Source organism: Salvelinus sp. IW2-2015, linkage group LG34 (assembly GCF_002910315.2).
Source record: "Salvelinus sp. IW2-2015 linkage group LG34, ASM291031v2, whole genome shotgun sequence".
NCBI lineage: Eukaryota > Metazoa > Chordata > Actinopteri > Salmoniformes > Salmonidae > Salvelinus > Salvelinus sp. IW2-2015.
Genome location: NC_036873.1, coordinates 4,303,938 through 4,311,344, shown reverse-complemented (window position 1 = coordinate 4,311,344; position 7,407 = coordinate 4,303,938).

Here is a 7,407-nt window from a genome sequence, read left to right as displayed (position 1 = left end):
TGTGTGTGTGTGTGTGTGTGTGTGTGTGTGTGTGTGTGTGTGTGTGTGTGTCTGTGTCTGTGTCTGTGTGTGCGTGCTTGAGGAATGGACTGTGATGTGATGACAGGTTAGACCCCTTTCACCTGTTTCCCCCCCACCCTCCACCTCCCAGCAGTTCCAGCTCCCGTGACCTCCGCTATCTTCTTCAAGGCCTCCAGGGGTCAGAGGTCAGCCCAGACATGGGGCATGCTGGGTAACATATGTTCGCGGACCGTTCAATTATATTACAACTGGAAGTTGTGACAGTGATAGACGTCTGGCTCTTTACCTCAGAAAGGGAATGCATGGTTTGTTTGGTTGATGGCGTTTGTTTAAATTGTGTATTTATCTGCTTTTTCACTACTATCTTTCTTCCATCTTACTATTTTCTGAATTCTCCCTGCAGGTTCAAATACCAACTGGGCACAAACTGGTTGAATCAACGTGGTTTCAAGCTAATTTGTTAACATATTGTGACGTGGAATCAATGTGGAAAATAGTTTGGATTTTTTTTTAAATCATCAACGTAAACTGTTGTTTAGAGGGTGAAATTTCAACCCCAGGATTGTGTCATCATGGTCACCCAATGTCAACATAGACAAACATTGTAGAAAATATGTTGAATTAGAACCTTTAAAACAACGTAAGCTCTTCAACGTTATATATCAGGGGAAAAACTCTAGGCTGAGTAGCACCTCCTACTGGACAAAGTATCTATCTACAGCTACCATTTGGTCTCCCATCCAGGGTTCTAACCAGTGCTGCTTGGCTATGCTGTTCATCCCTGACTATTACATAGTGCTATTGTGAGAATGGTTGTTGAGAGATCTCCACTTCTCCAATGAAATAGATTCACTGTTGCTATCGAAGTCATTCCAAAGGGTAAGTTTGACAGAGCAAATGAAATGTGGTGAAATGAAATGAAAGCAAATTAAAGCTCTGGTTGATTTCAAATGTATTTATATTTTGTGATATTGAATTGTGTCAACATTTGAAGGAGATGTATCTCCTGGTTGGGTAGTTCCTTCTCCCACTCATTTAGTCTGGCTTTCACTTCAGTTTGTCTACAAAGTAAGAATTGATATGTTGCAATCACGTCTCCATCTCAACCAAAAGTTAAAGGTCCAACGTAGCCATTTTTATCTCAATATCAAATCATTTCGGGGTCACAATTAAGTACCTTACTGTGCTAGTTTTTTGAAATGGTCAAAAATTAATCAAAATAGCTTCTTAGCAAAGAACAATTTCTCAAGCAATAATTGTGCGAGGACTGTCTGGGAGTTGGGAGGGGGAAACTGAAAACTAGCTGTTATTGGCAGAGGGGTTTGGAACTGTCTTATTGGTCTATTAACTAAGTTTCACGTTTCAAGATTAAATGCCAAGTACAGTGAAATGCTTTTCTTGCTCCAAACCCAACAAAGCAGTAATCAACATCAATGTAGCACTAAAATAACATGAGGACAAAAACACGAGAAATCAAAATAGAAATAAGAACAAGAGAAATTAAGAAGCTATATGCCAGGTCAGTTCCAATACCATATTTACAATGTGCAGGGATACTGGAGTGACAGAGGTAGATACTGTCGGTAAAGGGGTAAGGTGACTAGGCATCAGGATATATGATTAATAGAGTAGCAGCATCATAAATTATGTGTGTGTGTGTGTGTGTGTTGTGTGTGTGTGTGTGTGTGTGTGTGTGTGTGTGTGGTGTGTGTGTGTGTTTGTTGTGTGTGTTGTTGTGTGTAGAGTCAGTATAAATGTGTGTGCATGTTATATGTACAGTAAATAGCCTAATGTAACATTCAACCTTAAAATTAGTAACACATCCATGGCAACATTTTGAGGTCACTGTAACTATAAATGTCTTCTTATGTAGTCATAGAAAGCGTGGATGTTCAAGATACTATAGCATGCGTAGGTCGATGCATGTAATCATCTGTGCAGAATCTCGAACAGCATTGATCACTTGCACCATGTACTTATAATGTATTCTCAACTGCAATCCAGGTCATTTGGTTCTGCTATTAGATGAAGTTGTAGAAATAAACTAAATGTCTGAATATTTATTCCATTGGAGTTTGGTTGTGCTTTTAGATGGTAGAAAGCATAGTGATAACACATAGAAAATTCAACTAACTTTTGGCTGTTTTTTAAAAAATCATTCAAATACTTTACCTGTTCTTGATTGAACTTGCTTGGCAATGGAACTAATAAAATAGTCCAAAAGACTAAAGATTTTGCATACCATTTGAACCCAGGTCAGATACCCCGTGGGGATCCAACCCCCGTGGGGATCCAACCCTCGTGGGGATCCAACCCTCGTGGGGATCCAACCCCTGTGGGGATCCAACCCCTGTGGGGATCCAACCCCCGTGGGGATCCAACCCCCGTGGGGATCCAACCCTCGTGGGGATCCAACCCCTGTGGGGATCCAACCCCCGTGGGGATCCAACCCCCGTGGGGATCCAACCCTCGTGTTTACTCCCTACTCACTAATGTAAATGAAGTCACGGTTAACACTTAAAACGTTTTCGGCTTCCCTGACACTGTTATGTCTTTACGGTCTGGGCCAGCTAGAAACAAACACTAACTGCTCACTCACACTCACACACACATACACAGAAACACACACACACCCATCCATCAGTTTTAAAAATACACACATAGCGTAAAGATGGGCCCTCAGAGAGACAAATGATCAATTACATGGAAGGAGTGGGACTCTGGTCTCCTGTGGCTTAATTTGCTTGAGGCTCTTTATCACAATGACCAATCAGTCACCTCCAAGGAAGGGAGGACCGACATGAGACTTCTGCAAGAGTAAAACATCAGTCGTCATACTATTCTAAATAAAAGTGATGAAAACATATGGTTAGTTGCTTGTTTTGACTGTCACTGTGGTTGTTGACATGTTGTTGTTGTGTCTTTAACCCTAGTGGGTTAAAAGGGAGTGTGTAAGGGTTCAGAGGGGTCAGTGACCTTGTGGCGAGGTCTGAAAACAGGGAGGCAGACAGGGCGCGACCTCTAACCCCTGCCTTGTGCCTTGTCAAACGATACCTCCTGTGGGCTGTAATTACAACACTGACAGGCATCTATTTTAAGATGCAGCACATCAACCGGTCTACTCAGATCGATATAAATAGCAGACCAAAAAATGCAAATTCTGACAAAGATTAAAATACCTTAAAGTAGCTATAAAGAAAATAGCCACACATATTGAGAATCAAACAGGGTAGAAAAGAAACTCAACCAAAACGGCATCATACACACACACACCACCAACACCACACCACACACACACACACACACACAACCACCACACACACACACAACAACAACACCAGCACACACACACAACACCACACACACACACACACACACACACTATCACACAACACAACACACCACACACACACAAGCCCCTCACCCCGAACTCCAATTCGCCATTTCTGGACCGACCTCAACCATGGGCCCTGTTTTGATGGATGTGTGTATCCGCTTTCTAAGCTAGACCATTTAGAAACAAGGCCATTAGACTGCTGTTTTCCTGGAACATCTAATTAAAATGTGGCATGTTGTTGCTTCTGATGAAGTCCGCTGGGCTGAACCAGGACAAGGAATACATTTGAGTCTCTGTTCTGTTCTGGAGAGACTTCTCTGATATTCTGCCAGCTGCTTCCCAAAAACTGTTTATCCCTTAAAAGCCCTCGTCTAAGGTCTGTCTGACATGCTCTGCTTAAGCTCTCTTCAAATGTGATCTCGTTTTCTTTCTCTCTCTCTCTCTGCTCTCTCTCTCTCTCTTTTCGTCTCTTCGTCTCTTCTCGTCTCTCTCTCTCTCTCTCCTCTCCTTCTCTCCGTTCTTCTCTCTCTCTTCTTCGTCTCTCTCTTCTCTCTCTTCTCTCTCTCTCTTCGTCCTCTCTCTTCTCTCTATTCTCTCTCGTCTCTCTCTCTCTCTCTCTCTCGTCTCTTCTCTCTCTGTCTCCTCTCTCTCTCTCTCTCTCGTCTCTTCTCTCGTTCTCTCTCTCTTCTCTCTCTCTCTCGTCTCTCTCTCTCTCTCTCACTCTTTTTTCTGGCTCCCCTCCTCTCTTCTTCTCTCTCTCTCTCTCCTCTCTCTCTCTCTGTGTCTGTCTCTGTCTCGTCCCCTCTCGTTCAATTTCATTTCAATTTAAAGGGCTTTTTTAAATTTGGCATGGAAACAGTAAAAGCAATAAGTGAAATTTATTAAAAACGATACAATGAACAGTAAAAACATACACTAACACTCACACAAAGTTAAAATAGATAAGAAAGACATATTTATGTGGCAAAATAGTTAGCAAAGGGGAGAAGTTAAGTAAAAGGGAAAATCAATAACCGCGTTTGTTTCTTTCAAATGGGTTGCCCTTTTCCTTGGCAACAGGTCAACAAATCTTTGCTGCTGTGTAACAACACTGTGGTATTTCACCACATAGCTATTGGAGCTTATCAAAATTGGGTTTTGTTTTTCGATTCTTTGTGTATCTGTGTATCTGAGAGGATTCTCTCCGAATCTCTCTCTCTCGTCTTCTCTCGCTCTCTTTTCCACTACGATACTTCCCCTCTTTTGCACTGAACGGAAAGAAGTTAAACCGACCCCACCCCCCGATACGACGCTACCACAGTGTTTGTGGTCGATATGAATAGTTAAGTGATGTTTGAATGTGTGTGGGGGGATTCAGTTGAAGTAGTGTAAATGGGTCTATAGAACAACTTCAGAATGGCAATAAGTAGCGATTTCTTAGCAGTTTCTTTGGAACGCAAAGGCAATGAAATCGCATAGCATGTTTTACAAAGCTGTTCAGGCAGTTTACTAATAAAGTTTTGACCAGAGGCGATGGTCAACGTGATGCATGTCTGGGATAGGGTGGGCCATTTACGGATGCAGCTAGGGTTACTGAGGTCACAGGTTGAAGTTGTAAGGCTACATAGGACCACTGTAAACTGCTAAAGGGTGCGTGGCATCAGCTACTGACATATACTTGCACCGTGAGCATCTCTGGCTCACAGTACACTCATTAGCTGTGGTTATGGTCCAATGTGTCAACAGGGTTAATGCCTCCATGAACGAAAGAAGCTCTAACAGACCGTTTGGGGAGCTGGTTCCCTGCCATATAAAGATTTTTCTGCTCTCTTCTTTCTCTTTCTGTTCTGTGGTAATTCTGGTTTGAAAGTAAGCTAATGATAAGTTATTGGTTGTCAGGCACTCAAGTGAACGTCCCAGAGGGGCGTGAAGAGAGCACAAGAAAAGGACTGCACGGGACAAGTAATCTGTTAGTCTTGGCATGTCGTCCGCGAGCTGAGGAACTAGAAACCGCATTACCTAAAATCACATGAACATGATAGGGAGATAAGGTTAAGAAGAGCTACAGCGGAGGAGGGAGGATCTTTTATAGGAGACGCACGAGAGGAGGGAGGAGAGCAGAGAGACTGGAGAGATCAGTGAAAGAGAATGTCTCAAGAGTCAAGGTCAGAAAGCGATAGGTAAATCAGGATAGCATCTAAGAATCTCATTAATTGTTTCAGCATGGACTGTTGTTCAGGCCACTGTTTGTGGTTTCCGTCACCTGGTGAACACCAGCGCAGACACACTGCACACACGACCAACACAACACCCACACGACCACCGCCACGCAACGCACACGCCCAGCGACGCCACAGCGCACCACACACAGACACACAGGCAACACGACTAGCACACACAACACATGTTCATGGAACTGGGGAGGAAGCCCGCAGGCTGATGATGTGGATAGATGGATAAGCCTCCTGCGGTTGCAGGTTGTGTGTGTGTGTGTGGTGTGTGTGTGTGTGGTGTGGTGTGTGTGTGTGTGTGTGTGTGTGATGTGTGTGGTGTGTGTGTGTGTGTGTGTGTGTGTGTGTGTGTGCTGTGTGTGTGTGTTGTGGTGTGTGGTGTGTGTGTGGTGTGGTGTGTGTGTGTGTGTGTGTGTGTGGTGTGTGTGTGTGTGTGTGTGTGTTGTGTGTGTGTGGTGGTGTGTTGCACATGCACGTGATGGTTGGAAAGCTTCGTCCTGCTGCTATGAGGGCTTAAATGGCTCCATGGCCTGTAGCACTTCCACTGGTTTAACAGAGAGACAGAGACAGAAAGCCTAACACTGACTATAAAGCTCAGCACTCACACACCTTAGGTTCGAGTGAATAACAATGATAGTGCTGATCTTAAAATGCATTTTACAACAACCTTTGGCATTATTTTGATTTTATTWTAATGCATATCAAATACAACACTATTTTCAGAGAGCAAATTCATACTATCTTGTTTAAATAATCAATAATAAAAAATAAATGCTTCAATGCAGAGTTATACAGTACCTTGCAAAAGTATTCATCCCCCTTGGCGTTTTTCCTACTTTGTTGCATTACAACCTGTAATTGAAATAGATTTTTATTTGGATTTCATGAAAATGAACATTGTCACGAATACCACCGAAGGTGGCTCCCCTTCCTGTTCGGGTGGCGCTCGGCAGTCGTCGTCGCCGGTCTACTAGCTGCCACAGATCCCTTTTTCCTTTTCGTTTGTTTTTGTCTAATTGTTTTCACCTGTTCCTTGCGGGCTTCTGTAACGTCGGGAGAGTGATGGGTGTGGAGTCAGACGCAGAGAGCAGAAGGTAGACGGGAAAAAACGCTTTAATGTCCTCAAGCACAGTAACAGGTACAAACATGGGTGAAGCCTAAAACACAGGCGCAAACAAACCCAAAACCACTKTTACCAAAATACYGGACAGCGAAAAACCCAAAAGTCAACAAACACCACTAACGTCAAAATAACAACAAGCCCGCACAAACACCAGCGGGCTAAACGAACTTAAATAACACCCATCCCAAAACCCCAACAAGGAACAGGTGAAAACAATTAGACAAAAACAAACGAAAAGGAAAAAGGGATCGGTGGCAGCTAATAGACCGGCGACGACGACCGCCGAGCGCCACCCGAACAGGAAGGGGAGCCACCTTCGGTGGTATTCGTGACAAACATACACAAAATAGTCCAAATTGGTGAAGTGAAATTTTAAAAAAATTCAAAAAAATAAAAATGGAAAAGTGATGCGTGCATATGTATTCACCCCCTTTGCTATGAAGCCCCTAAATAAGATATGGTGCAACCAATTACACCTTCAGAAGTCACATAATTAGTTAAATAAAGTCCACCTGTGTGCAATCTAAGTGTCACATGATCTGTCACATGATCTCAGTATATATACACTTGTTCTGAAAGGCCTCAGAGTCTGCAACACCACTAAGCAAGGGGCACCACCAAGCAAATGGCACCATGAAGACCAAGGAGCTCTCCAAACAGGTCTGGGACAAAGTTGTGGAGAAGTACAGATCAGGGTTGAGTTATAAAAAAATATG